Genomic DNA, 14,143 nt, shown 5'->3' on the forward strand with positions numbered 1-14,143 from the left:
TTTTACCTTTTAAAACAGCCTCAAGGCAAAATTCTCTTTCGAATAACTTGTACCCAAAGACATACTATTCTTCTTAAAAAAATAAGGAGAAATCATGATTCTCTTTTCAATAATTCTTTCAAAGCGTAGCTTCATCGTTTTCATAATTGTTCTAAGTAAAGGTAATAAAAGAAGCCCTAAATTCACAATCTTCCAAGTAAATAGGAAAGGCATTAAACTCAAAATTTCCCAAATAACATTTCAAATAAAGCCTCGGTTTTTATAGAAATTTCGGCAGCATCTCCCCTAAAACTTGGACTTTGCCACCCGATTCGGGTCCCAACTAAACCGTTCCTCAATCCTTTTCAACAGTCCAGAACCCAAAAATCAATTCAAAATCACGCTAAATCCAACAGTCGCCTCAGTGGCATATCTCAAGGAAACCATTTCAAAATCAAATCAATATCCACCAATTTAACTCATTTCCAAAGCTTTAAAGAAACGGCTCAATAACAAATCATTTGTCCAAAACCAAGTCAATTAAAGTAAACCAGGCTGAATTCAAAAGTGCGTCTGACCTTTCATATTATCAAAATAATTGACTCAATTCAAATCAATGCTCAACGGATCAAACTCAGATTTCAAATCTTTAAAGAATCAACTTCAAAACATTATATTTCACAAGCCGCACAATAATTCAGCCAAACAAACATCCACAACCATTCGAGACAATCCAATAACACACAAGGCAGATACAATCACCAAATACCAATTGTCTCACATCAGTAACCATATGTAATAATTCCAATACATAAAACATAGTTTTTTGGAAATCGCCCCTACCTTAGAACGCAAATCCATAACTCAAACGCGTCACAGAGTCCTTTCCGCCTCAACCCGAAATCAACAACAACCGCAACCTCAGCTTCAAGCCACATTCGCAACAACCATAGCAACACTAATAGCAGCATATAATAATCAGGACTCGACCCCACGTTACCAAAACTCATATTCGTTAACTAAACATAACAGGATACTAACGCGAGGCTTCTCGACACATAACTTCTTACCAATGAGGCAGATGAGGCAGCTGCAATTTTGAACCGACCCCGACAACAGCTCCGACGGCGGCCAGAAGCTCTGGTGGATCAACTAGAAAAACCACGCAGCATTAAAACCTTCACGAATTCCAAAAAGGCAAAAACCTCAATTAAAACCCTTACCGGAAGAGTGTTCTTCGGCGGCAGAGTCTCGGCCGCAGAGCCTGTGGTTTAGCAGCAGCACTACTCTCCTAGTGGCCCCATTCCGCAACAACTCCAAATCGATGGCAACAGCTCTAGCGGACAGAATGGCACCAAGTATAACCATTACACAGAGGGCAGAATAAAGCAGAACAGAGCAAGAGCAGCAGCTGCTGCAGGTCCTTACCAAGCATAATGGCGCTAGCCCTAGTCTTTTTCTCTTCTCGCAGCGAGCTTCAACGCGGCTCCAGAAGTTCTAACAGCACACGGCGGCGGCGTTTTCCTTCCGACGCGGCTCGACAGCGGCAAGAACGGCGGCGGTCGAAGTGCAACAGCAACAGAGGTCAAACGCGGCGGCAGCTCCACACGCGATGGTGACAGCGGCGGCTTCACCATTCCCGCGCGCTCTTTCTTCTCTGTTGGTGGTTGTGGGTCGCACTCCCTCCAGTTCGCAGTTCTGTCTCTGACGCGGTGCAAGGATGATCGGCGTTGACGGCCAGATCTCCAGCGACGGCACGAGGGTGCACGGCGGTGGCTTCTGCAGCAGCTCCTCGCGAGCGCTCTCCCCTTTCTCCTCCATCGATGGTGACAATGACGGCACTGGCGGCGAGGCGCGGCGGGTTGGACAGCGGTGAAGGCCCGCCCTCCCCTCCTTCTCTCCCTCAGATCGCTCTTTCTTTCTTTCTTTGTTTCCTTCTTTCTTTCTCAAGGAACAGCGTGTGTGTGTTTAGCATAGGGGCTGCGCAGCTGCTGTTGAGTTTTGGGGGGAGAGGGTAGCTGGATTATGGTTTCGGTGGCTGAGTGTTGCTTTTGGTGAGGTGTGTGTAAATTAGAGTTAGGGGCAAATTAGTAATTTCACTTAAAAATAGGGTAATATAGTAATTGAAACCCAATTTAAATCCAACACTAATTATATATAGAAAATACTATTTGCTCACCAATTTCACAAATTATTTTCAATAAAATATCCAAATCAAATAATTAGGAGTAATATAATTAAATCCCTTATTTTCCAAAGTAGCAGCATTAATATTGAAAATATTACTTATTTAATTCAAATCATATAGAAATCCTTATTATTTCACAACTACCAACTTTATACTCTGAATATAGAAAATAATCCAATAATTGTGAAATTGGATAATAATCATAACTTATCTCAAATCTTATAAATCAAAACTTGCCTTAATTATATTTAATAAAGTGATTTCCGAAATTAAGGCTATAAATAACCGTATGATTTGAGACTTGATCATAATAAGACTTTTCAAAGATTCTGGGTCTTACATGATGTTTTTCAAGTGACGCGAACGCGTGGGTCACGCGGTCGCGTGACTTGATTTGTGCAAATGGCGCGAGGGCAGCGATGCGTTCGCGTAACTCTCTGTATCAAACTTATTTTGCCAAAATATTTGGGTGACGCGATCGCGTGGATGGTCATGTTTGGAGGACGACGTGGACGCGTGGGGCATGCGATCGCATGACAGGACTGGTGCTTCTAGCATCACTCCAGCCCCACTCCATCATAACTTGCTGCCATACACCTCTTTACGTCGATTTTTAAGGGCACGCATTCGCGTGGGTGACGCGGACGCGTGGGCATGTTTGTGCCTAAGGCACGCCTCCAGCCATGCTTTCGCGTGACTCTCTGTCCAATTCTCTTTTCTTCGAAATGCACTGGTGACGCGGACGCGTCAGCGACGCTGCCGCGTCGCATGCGTGCTTTTTTTTAAATAAAAATAATATGCAGAATGCTTATGCAAACTATATGCAGCTATATGCAGGGATGATGAGAAGTGTCATTAACATCATAAAAATAAAGTAAAAATAAAACTAAGATTGTAACGGAACGATCATACTATGGTGGGTTGTCTCCCACCTAGCACTTTGCTTTTACGTCCTTAAGTTGGACGCTCTTTAGGCTCATTCTGCTTCTCTTGGTGGGTCTTCCAAGAGGAAAATCTCTAGTTCCTTTTGATTCTTCATCTTCTCACCGTGATAAAGCTTTAGGCGATGTCCATTAACCTTTAGAAATTTGGAGCTAGTAGGATGACACAGGTGGAAAACTCCGTATGGCTCTACCTTTTCTACTCTGTAGGGGCCTTCCCATCTTGATCTCAGTTTACCCGGCATGAGCCTCAGTCTGGAGTTATATAGTAGAACTAACTCCCCTGGTCTAAATTCTCTCCTTTTAATGTGCTTGTCATGGATAGCCTTCATTTTCTCCTTGTAACACCTGGAGTTGTCATATGCTTCTAGGCGGAGGTTCTCTAGTTCTGCTAGTTGTAGCTTTTTTTCAGCACCAGCTTTTGTAAGATTCATGTTGCACTCTCTTACAGCCCAGAAAGCCTTGTGTTCCACCTCCACGGGGAGGTGGCAAGCCTTTCCATATACCAAGCGGAAGGGGCTCATCCCAATGGGTGTCTTGTACGCTGTTCTATATGCCCAGAGTGCATCTTGTAGCCTGACACTCCAGTCCTTCCTATGAGATTTTACTATCTTCTCCAGAATACGTTTAATCTCTCTGTTAGAGACTTCTGCTTGCCCATTGGTTTGGGGATGATAAGCTGTTGCTACTTTGTGAATTATCCCATGCTTTTTCAGTAATCCTTTTAGTCTCCTATTACAAAAATGGATGCCTTGATCGCTCACGATTGCTCGTAGAGATCCAAAGCGACAGATAATATGGTTTCTAACAAAGGAAACAACAATGTTAGCATCATCAGTGCAGGTAGAAATTGCTTCCACCCATTTAGAAACATAATCTACGACTAACAGTATATAAAAGTACCCATTAGAATTTGGAAACGGACCCATGAAGTCAATGCCCCAAACGTCAAAAATTTCACAGAAAAGCATAATCTGTTGAGGCATCTCATCCCTCTTGGATATATTACCAAACCTTTGGCATGGGGAACAAGATTTACAAAATTCAGCAGCATCTTTAAAAAGAGTAGGCCACCAAAATCCACAGTCTAGAATTTTTCTAGTTGTTCTTTGGGGGCCAAAATGTCCTCCACTCTCAGATGAGTGGCAGGCCTCCAAAATGGACTGGAATTCTGATTGAGGCACACACCGTCTAATTACCTGGTCAGCACCACACCTCCATAAATATGGATCATCCCATATATAATAGTTGGACTCGCTTTTCAGCTTGTCTCTCTGGTGCTTAGTAAAATTTAGAGGAAAAGTGTGGCTAACTAGATAATTAGCTACAGGTGCATACCAAGGAACTACTTCAGATACTGCCTGTAAGCTATCAAATGGGAAATTATCATTTATAGGAGTGGAGTCATCCTTAATGTGCTCAAGGCGACTCAAGTGGTCTGCCACTAAATTCTGGTTACCACTCCTATCCTTAATTTCTAAATCAAATTCTTGCAGCAGTAGTATCCAATGTATTAGCCTTGGTTTGGACTCCTTTTTAGCTAATAGATATTTTAGAGCGGCATGGTCTGAGTACACTACTACCGTAGTACCAAGTAAATAGGCTCGAAACTTATCCAGAGCAAAAACAATAGCAAGAAGCTCTTTTTCAGTAGTAGTGTAATTAGACTGAGCAGCATCTAAAGTCTTAGATGCATAAGCAATTACAAAAGGGTTCTTACCTTTGCGCTGAGCCAGCACTGCTCCTACTACATGGTTGGAAGCATCACACATAATTTCAAATGGCTGGCTCCAGTCTGGTCCTCTCACAATTGGAGCTTGAGTCAGGACGGTCTTCAGCTTATCAAATGCCTGCATACAATCCTCACTAAACTCGAACTCAATTTCCTTCTGTAGCAATCTGGATAAAGATAATGCTACCTTACTGAAGTCTTTAATGAATCTCCTGTAAAAACCTGCGTGGCCAAGGAATGAACGGACTTCCCTCACGAAGGAGGGGTAAACTAGAAATAACATCCACCTTTGCTGGATCTACAGAAATGCCAGTATTAGACACAACATGTCATAGTACAATTCCTTGTTTGACCATAAAGTGACATTTTTCAAAATTTAATACAAGGTTTGTACTGACACATCTGTCTAACACTCTAGATAAACTATCCAAGCAAAGGCTAAATGAATCACCATATATGCTGAAATCATCCATAAAAACCTCCATACAGTTCTCAATAAGGTCAGAGAAAAGACTCATCATACATCTTTGGAAAGTAGCTGGTGCATTGCATAAGCCAAAGGGCATTCTCTTATAAGCATAAGTCCCAAAAGGACATGTAAAAGTGGTCTTTTCCTAATTTTCAGGAGCTATATGAATTTGAAAGTAGCCTGCATAACCATCTAAAAAGCAGTAATGGGATTTACCTGACAGGCGATCAAGCATTTGATCAATGAATGGCAAGGGATAATGATCCTTGCGAGTGGCTTGGTTGAGACGCCTATAGTCAATGCAAACTCTCCATGGATTCTGCACTCTAGTTGTCAGGAGCTCTCCATGCTCATTTCTTATTGTTGTGACTCCAGATTTCTTGGGCACCACTTCTACTGGGCTGACCCATTCACTGTCTGAGATGGGGTAAATGATATCTGCTTCAAGTAGTCTGGTTACTTCTTTCTTGACAACTTCTAAGATGGTGGGATTCAATCTTCTTTGAGGCTGACGGACAGGCTTTGCTCCCTCTTCTAAGAATATTCTGGGTTCACAAACTTGAGGGCTAATGCCTATTATATCCGCCAAGCTCCATCCAATTGCTTTCTTATGTTTTCTCAGCACACTGAGTAGCTGTTCTTCCTGTTGAGAAGTGAGTTCATTTGCAATGATAACTGGGAACTTCTGCTTGTCCTCAAGGTAAGCATACTTGAGGTGTGGAGGAAGGGGCTTTAATTCTAATTTATGCTCATAGCTAGGCTCTGGATCATCCGGGGCTGGTGATAATGGTAAAGTCTTCTCATTGTTTTCAGAAAGTGTCCCCACACTTGGACCTTGCTCCATGTACTTCTCTACTAATTCTTCCTGGTGAACTTCAGCTACAGTTTCATCAATAATGTCGCATTGGAAGATAGAATGATCTTCCGGAGGATGCTTCATAGCTTCATTTAAACTGAAACTCACTGTTCTGCCATCTATCTCAAAGGAGTAAGTTCCTGAGAATGCATCCAGCTTGAACTTTGAAGTCTTCAGGAATGGTCTTCCAAGAAGGATTGATGATGGTCTTCCTGAGTCATTAGGGGGCATTTCCAGGATGTAGAAATCAATAGAAAATGTGAGCCCCTTAATGCTCACTAATACATCTTCAGCAATTCCAACTACTGTAATAATGCTTTTATATGCTAACACAAAACGAGCTGCCGACCTTTTTAAGGGAGGGAGCCTCAAAGTATCATATATAGACAAAGGCATTATACTAACACATGCTCCTAAATCACACATGCAGTCCGAAAAATTTACACCTCCAATGGTACAGTTAACCATACATGGACCTAGATCACTACACTACAACATTTTTGAGCTATTGCAACATATAATATAAGTAACCCTTAAAAAGTGTTGTCTAAAATGGTCAAAAGCAACATTTAAAATTTGTTGCAAAGAAATAAAATTATTGCAACTCTTTGTTAGCCAACATACTGCAAACGTTCTCTTTGATCAATTTAAGATACATATAAAAAAGCGTTGCTTTATAAATTAAATAGGCAACATTTATAATATTTATCTATTTTACTTTCTAAGAGTGGCTTCTAAGTGTTGTCTAAAGTTTTTTCACTAGATTTTTTATGTTATTTCTTTTTTTAAATTACTCTTTTGCTCCTGAACTCAACCAAAAATAAGAAAAGAACCACAAAATACATCAAGTAATAATTGATTCTTCACATTCATGGCTACCATTACTTAGAAACAAAACTTGAACCATACCATTTCAGAATCAAAATCCTAACCTTAACTCAATTTTCCCCTTTAACGACATTGACGCACGTTCTGCATTCCTCTCTGCTCGTCGTCGTCGTGTTCATCACTGCTTAAGCTCGCGCCATGTTCTACTCTGTTTGCGCCGTATTCTTTTGCTCGCATCGCGTTCTTCTATAGTCTGATCTAATGTGTTCTTCTACCTGCGCCGTTTTGAAACTTTTGCTCTTCTCAGCAATTTTGAAATCTCTTCTCCACTCCACCGTTCTGAAACCTCTGATTTGCTCCGCCGTGGTGCCGTGCTCTGTCCATCGCAGGCAAGTCGACAACTCTTCGTCGTTCACCTCTTCCTCTCAAGCTTCTCGCCTCGGTCCTCGGGCATCTCTTCCTTGAAGGCGCCGTCATCCTTGAAGGCTTGCATAGATCTCTCAGGCATGACAAAAATTTCTTCCAGATTTTTTACATAATTAATTTGGTTGAATTGTTGAAATAACAAAACTATTCAGAGACTTTTTTCTACTTCTTCTTCTTCAGTGTTCCATGGTCCACACTTCAATCCTGCAGAATCAAGCCATTTTCTCCACTTCTTAATTTGAAGCCTTAAAAAATGAATATCCAGTGAGGTATTTTTTATTCATCATTGAATATTAATATAAGTTAATAAATAACAATTTTTATGTGTGTGTTTTGCTGTCCAGGTTAGAGTCGGGAACATTATTGAAAAGCAAGGTTAGGTTTTTCCTTTTGAGTTCATTCATTAGTTAGTTTCTTATTTAGATGTTCAATTGGTTTGCTCTGCGTTGCTCTAATTCCAGGGCTTTGAGGTATCTATGCATTGCTCAAATAGCTTAAACTCGTTGCCAATTAGTTAGTATTCCTTCATTTGAAATTGAATATTGTTTATCCAAAGTCACTCGCCTCTTTTGCCTTTGTTGTTAACCTCTTTTGACTATTGTAACCATTTTATGTATATTTGTTAGTTCTACTGCTATAATCAGAGAGTATAGGTTTTGTAAGTGCTTGTTTGGATTTGTTTGCATGCCTCTGATTGTTATTTAATGTATGAGTTATATAGAAAAAAATTTGGCTGAAAATTAGATTGCAGAGTTAAACCATTATTGTTATGCTCTACATGTTTCTTCTTTTTTTTCTTTTTTCCTTTTTTTAGACAAGGACTTAATTTGAATAAATTGTCATTTTCATTTATTTGTAAATTAAAGAAAAAGTATGATGTTATTCACATACTAGATATAGATCAATATGTGGTACAAATTGCACTACTGAAACAGCTATACTATATCTTAGGAAGCTTCTATTTTGTGAACACTTGTTGCTAAAGTATTGATATTATCCCTATGAAGTGTGAACCATACTTGGGCATGAGCTCTTTCTTTAGAGGGAGCTGAGTCTTGTAGGATGGACAATGTAAACAAGCTTCCTTAAACTGTAGGTAAAGTTGTCTTCTAATATCTACTAGCTAATCTTTCATTGAAAAAAATACAAGCAGATAAATGTGATTAGCTTGCCCAGTACAGCACTTGAATGATTAAGTTTTTGTTGGATGAACTCATGCCCTGCCAGGATGAACTCATCACAAATCTTAATGGAAATGAAGGCATGCATATATTACTCTCTCTGTTGTTTTTGTTGTTTGGTTGATGTTAATAGTCTATAATTTAGTACTAACTGGAATTTTTCACCACTTATTGTATTACTGATTCAGATGATATTGGATCAAGGGGATTAGAATGCTGGCGGCTACTGAGATGCCAAATCATGGAAAACAAGCTTGTGTAATTCCTGGTAATGATCTTATTTATGTTAGATTTTTGTTTTACATTTGTAATCATATTGAATCGGTACTTAACTAGGGGTGACCAGCTCAACTTGACTAAAATTTACAGGTTTGCCAGATTTTGCTGAATTTACAGCTTTATTGGAAGCGTTTTTGATCCTGACACTAGAGGCCATGTTCATAAGGTGTAGGAAATGGATCCTATAAATTTTGAAACTGTAAGTTGATACAATTTATATTATGATTGTAATCATTCATGAGCTCTTCATGAACCACCAAGGCCCTCAAATGTCATCAGTGTTTGGTAAAGCTATGGTAACATTTGTGAGAGTTGTGAACTAATTTAATCTTCCAAGTGTATTTGTTGGACAACTTATAACTACATCCCCAACTATATCTATCTTTCTGATGAATTAAAGCAGTTAGTGCAATTTGACTTTCAATGAGGTTTTAAATGCAGTTGTCAGCATAATGATCATTGCTATTTGATATTCAAACTTGATTATGCTGTTTTATACCTCATAACTTGTTCATATATGTCTATAATGATATGCAAAATGGATAAGAGTATAAGTTAGCTACCATTTTCAAGGTCAAAATACCAAAACAAGTTTTTCTTTTCAGAACTGCCTGCAATCTTTGTCAAAGAAGATCTGGTGATTATTTTTATGTTCAATGAGCCAGTGGAAACCCTTATTAAGTTTAGTGAACAAGTTAGATAACTAATTGTTTTTCAACTAATAAAATTGGTTTTCAAGATTTTTCAACAAGAAAAATAAGAATGCTATATATTCATCAACTATTGAAATATATCTCATAAGAATTATAACTAGCACTATATTTCAACAAGAAAAATAAGAATGCTATATATTCATGAAAAGTGATAATTTTGTTTGACTATATTTCAACTATAATTTATACAATGATAAATCACGATGCTAATGATAAAATTGTGGCAGGCTATTTGTCATAATTGGTCAGATGAGAAGTGCATAACAGTGCTGAAAAACTGTTATAAAGCACTCGAAGAGAATGGAAAAGTGATTATCTTTGAGATGATCATGCCTGAAGAACCAGATTCAAGCAATGCCTCTAAGCTTGTCTCTATTGTTGACAATTCTATGTTCCTTCATGCTGGAGGCAAGGATAGAATAGAGAAAGAATTTGGGAAGCTAAGCAAAGACGGTTTGAAATGTTCTTTCCTTCTTAATATTGCAATCTTCATCAGCTTAATTAGATTTTACTCTACTGTTTTGATCTGTTGCTTGCTGCGTTGCTGGATTGTGATTCAACAAGTAATTTAAGTATAGCTTTCAACAAGTAATTAGACTTTTTTATATGTAGTTGAAGCTTCTGGTATAGAATCATATCACAAACACTGATTGTGATATAAACACAAGCATGCACACTGCATTATGTGCTGAACTAGGAAGATGATTGTAGCAGGGATTGGTTATGAATTTATCAGACAATTAGACATGATCACATCACATGAATATTATTTCCAAGAATCTAGCATTTGAATGCCATATATCTGGTTCCCTTTAACCTTTCAGTTGAATTATAAGTTCACCTCCACAAGCTCCATTTCATATTCACTGTATAATCCAATATACAAACACCAAATGTGTAGTGTACTAATAGGAGCTTCAGAAGAGACTCTAATGCTTGTTGAACCTATGGCTAGTGGTTGTGCCTGCTCATACGAATTTGGTCTTTATGTGATGTGCTACTGCTTGTTTTAAATAATATTATGTAGATGAATGTTATTTAAAAGTAGTTTGCCTCCTTGGCTTGCACAGCACAACTGATCCTACTACTGGATTCATATCCAAAGAGTTGCCAAGTGAATAGTGGCTATTTTATGTGCTGCTCCAAGGAAGCCTTTAGATCCTAAAGTATGAGCTGGTAATTCCCTTTGCTTTCTTCAATTTACACTTGGAAATAGAATTGGATTTGTTTGAGTTTCAGTTACCCGATTCCAACAAATTAAATTAAGCTAATAGGAAATGACTGAAACAAAAAGAAGGGTTACTCACTATTAAAAGATTAATTAAGGGATGAAAAACTATCTCGCATTGAATTAAAAATATTAACTCGAATACAGAAAGGAAGGGATTGAAGTCCTTAGTGATAATAAACTGTCTTGAATTAGTACAAGTATACTGAATTTTGTATAATTAGTTTATATATGTAGTGTTTTTAATGTCTGAAGTGATTATAAAATATAAATACACCCATCACATACGAAATAATCACTAGTTTTAAGCATATAGCAAACCCTACTAATAAATACACCCATCAATTCAACTCATCACACTTGATTGATGGCAGCATTGCATAGTGCCATGTTTAAAAATAAGGTTGGACAAATACCCTTTTTCTAATTTTTATTTTATGAGCTTGCTTTTTGTGCTAACTGCATTTTTTTATTATTTTTACTTTTTTTCCCCTTGTAGTGTGGAGTCTGGTGACATTGATCTAAGGCTAAGGCTATTAATCCTTATTCTGCTTTTAGATGGTGAGATACTGAAGTTTGTCTTGCAAAGTCTAAGGCTATTAATCCTTATTTTGCTTCTAGATGGCACTCCACAGGTAAATTCATGCTTTCCTTCTATTCTATAGTTCTATGGTTCTTTATATGGGTTTAGTTTTCTTCTGGTCTTTTATCTTTGAAAATCTTTAATCTTGGTTCCTGAAAAATTTTCTCTTTTATACATGAATTTTTATACCAAGCCCGGCTACTTGTAACTTATAGTTACTGAAATAAAGCTATATATGTGCAATTCAGGCTGCTCTTGTCAAAGATCCAGGTATTTCTGTCAACCATGTGATTTGGAGTCCAGATGGTGCTTTATTCAGTAAGTTGAAAGTTTTTAAATTATTCGTTTATGATATTCTCTAATGTATACTTTCTGAAGTCAACGCAACCAATCATTGATATGACTTTGTTCAACAAACAGGAGTTGCTTACTCAAGGCACATTGTTTAGATATACTCTTATCATGGTGGCGATGAAGTACGACAGCACCTGGAGGTAGACACAAACATTTGCATGCATTACATCTATAGTATTTAATGTCATGAAATTTTTATTATAATTTTTCAGTTTTAATGATAAGTTGCTTATTTTTTGTTGTGTATTATTTGCAGATTTAGCATATGGGACAAGTCAAGCATGGATATAAAATATGCAAGTAAATTGATATTTTTTTGATAAATATTAATTACTATTTTGTTATGACAATTATTGTTAGACAAAAATTTTATTATTTTATTGAGAATTATTGATGAACATGTATTTGAAATACTAATTAAACCTTTTAATATCTATTTTAATTAGAATTTTATTATTAGTTATTTTGTCTCTTTTATAAATTTTTTCTATTGTGCACAAATTTATTAAATAAAATAATTACACATGTATGAATAAAAAATTTTATTGTAAATTTTATTTGTGTATTTTTATTACAAAAGTAACTTTTATTTTTATCAAAAAGGCAACTTTTCTATTAGTTGCATATTTTGAATATTAGACAACACTTGTATGGTTGCATATCCAAAAGAAAAAAACAACACTTGTATAGGTTGCATATCCAAAAGAAAAGGCAACACTTGTATAGGTTGCATATCCAAAAGAAAAGGCAATGCTTTAAAAGGTTGCATATTCATAACTAATAGGCAACACTTCAAAGTATTGCGAATTCAAACTTATAAGCAACACGTAAATGGGTTGCATTTTATTGCAAATAGGCAACATTTTTTACTAGTGGCCAAAATATAAGAGAAAAGACAACACTGAAAAAGTGTTGTCTCAAACACACCTTTGAAGTGTTGTTGTTTTTCAACCAAAGGCAACACTTACCAAGTGTTGCTCTCAAAAGCGTTGCTTTTGAAACAAAAAAGTGTTGCCTTTATCTAAGGCAACGGCTGCATATGCAACGCCGCCCAGAAACGTTGCCTTAGGTCCAAAAGTGTTGCAATAGATCAAAAGCAACCTTTTGTCAGCCTTTAGGCAACACTTTTTAAATGTTGCCTCAACCTGAAAATGTTGTAGTGCTACATTTTTCAGGTATATTTCCCATTAAAGCAGATATAGAACTACCTAAAGGAATAGTTTCTAATTCATTAATTTTATCTTTATGTATGCACAAATCCTTTAGAAACTTTGCGTATTTAGGTACCTGTTGAATAACATCAAAAAGGGGAATAATTACCTCGACCTTTTTGAATATTTCTACCATTTTGGGATCAAGTTCCATCTGCTTTCTGGGCTTCCTTGCAAGTTGTGGAAAGGGAATAGCATTGGCACTCCTTGTAGCTTCAACATCCTTTGGTGTTTCATTCTGTGGTTGAACTGCTTCTTCTTCAACTATGTCTTGTATGTCCTCTTCCTCTTCAGCATCTTCCACTTCTACCACATCCTCTGTTGGCACGTGTACTGGTGGGCTTGGCTCTTCATGGTTTCTTTCCTGCAGTGTGGTTCCAGACCTTAGAGTGATGGCATTGATGCCACCTTTGGGATTAGGCAGTGGTTGAGAAGGAATTCCACTGGAGCTTGAAGGTTGATGTGTGGAATTAAGTGATGAATCCATTCGGGAGACGAGAGCTTGTAAAGTGACTGTCAAGCCATTCAGACTAGAGTTCAGCTGAGCCTGCATGTCTTGTTGTCCTTGCACAAGAGAACGGAGCATCTCGTCATTTGATGAGGAATTAGAATAAGTGATCTGAGGAACTTGTTGTTGGTTGTGCTGGGTTCCTTGTGACTGTCTTAGGTGAGGTGCTCTATAAGGTTGATTCTGATTCTGCTGTCTGTTGTTATTGTTGTTATTTCACCTCTGGTTTCCATTATTGTCTCTGCCTTCTCTGTTAAAGTTATCCCTCCAGCCATGGTTAGAATTATCTTTCCATCCTTGATTAGAGTTGTCCTGCCATACATGGTTATAGTTGCCTCCTTGTTGATTGTATCCTTGATTCGGGCGGTCATAGAAGTTGTGAGTGGCTGCCACGGTGTTGTCTTCTTGGAGCTGCAGACATTCATCAGTATAATGACTATAATCAGCACAGATCCCGCATACTCTTTGTAGAACTAACTGTTGGCTTTGTTGTGGTGAAGGATGAGCTTGTTGTGCCTGTTGTTGATTTAACTGCATCTGCTTCAGTAGGTTGGTCATTTCACATATACTCTGGGTGAGAGCAGTAGTCTATTTGCTAGAGGAAATCTCTGCAACAGCTTTGGGATGGTTGCACCTCTGTCTGTGATTCCTAGTGGACTCAGCTAAG

General features: G+C 37.8%; 1 long non-coding RNA gene across 11 annotated transcripts; it reads left to right on the top strand.

Moving 5' to 3' along the window:
• Positions 6,936-12,208, top strand: LOC107643957. 11 transcript variants are annotated; one of them, XR_002363474.1, is made up of 10 exons: positions 6,940-7,688; positions 7,764-7,794; positions 8,355-8,515; positions 8,789-8,868; positions 8,970-9,078; positions 9,820-10,768; positions 11,320-11,455; positions 11,652-11,721; positions 11,824-11,897; positions 12,014-12,208. It is a non-coding gene; the product is annotated as an uncharacterized LOC107643957 (long non-coding RNA). The 11 variants fall into 11 exon arrangements; XR_002363475.1 differs by having other exon boundaries at positions 8,371-8,515; XR_001621162.2 differs by having other exon boundaries at positions 6,941-7,688; positions 8,427-8,515.

Source organism: Arachis ipaensis, chromosome B05, assembly GCF_000816755.2.
Source record: "Arachis ipaensis cultivar K30076 chromosome B05, Araip1.1, whole genome shotgun sequence".
NCBI classification, from domain to species: Eukaryota; Viridiplantae; Streptophyta; class Magnoliopsida; order Fabales; family Fabaceae; genus Arachis; species Arachis ipaensis.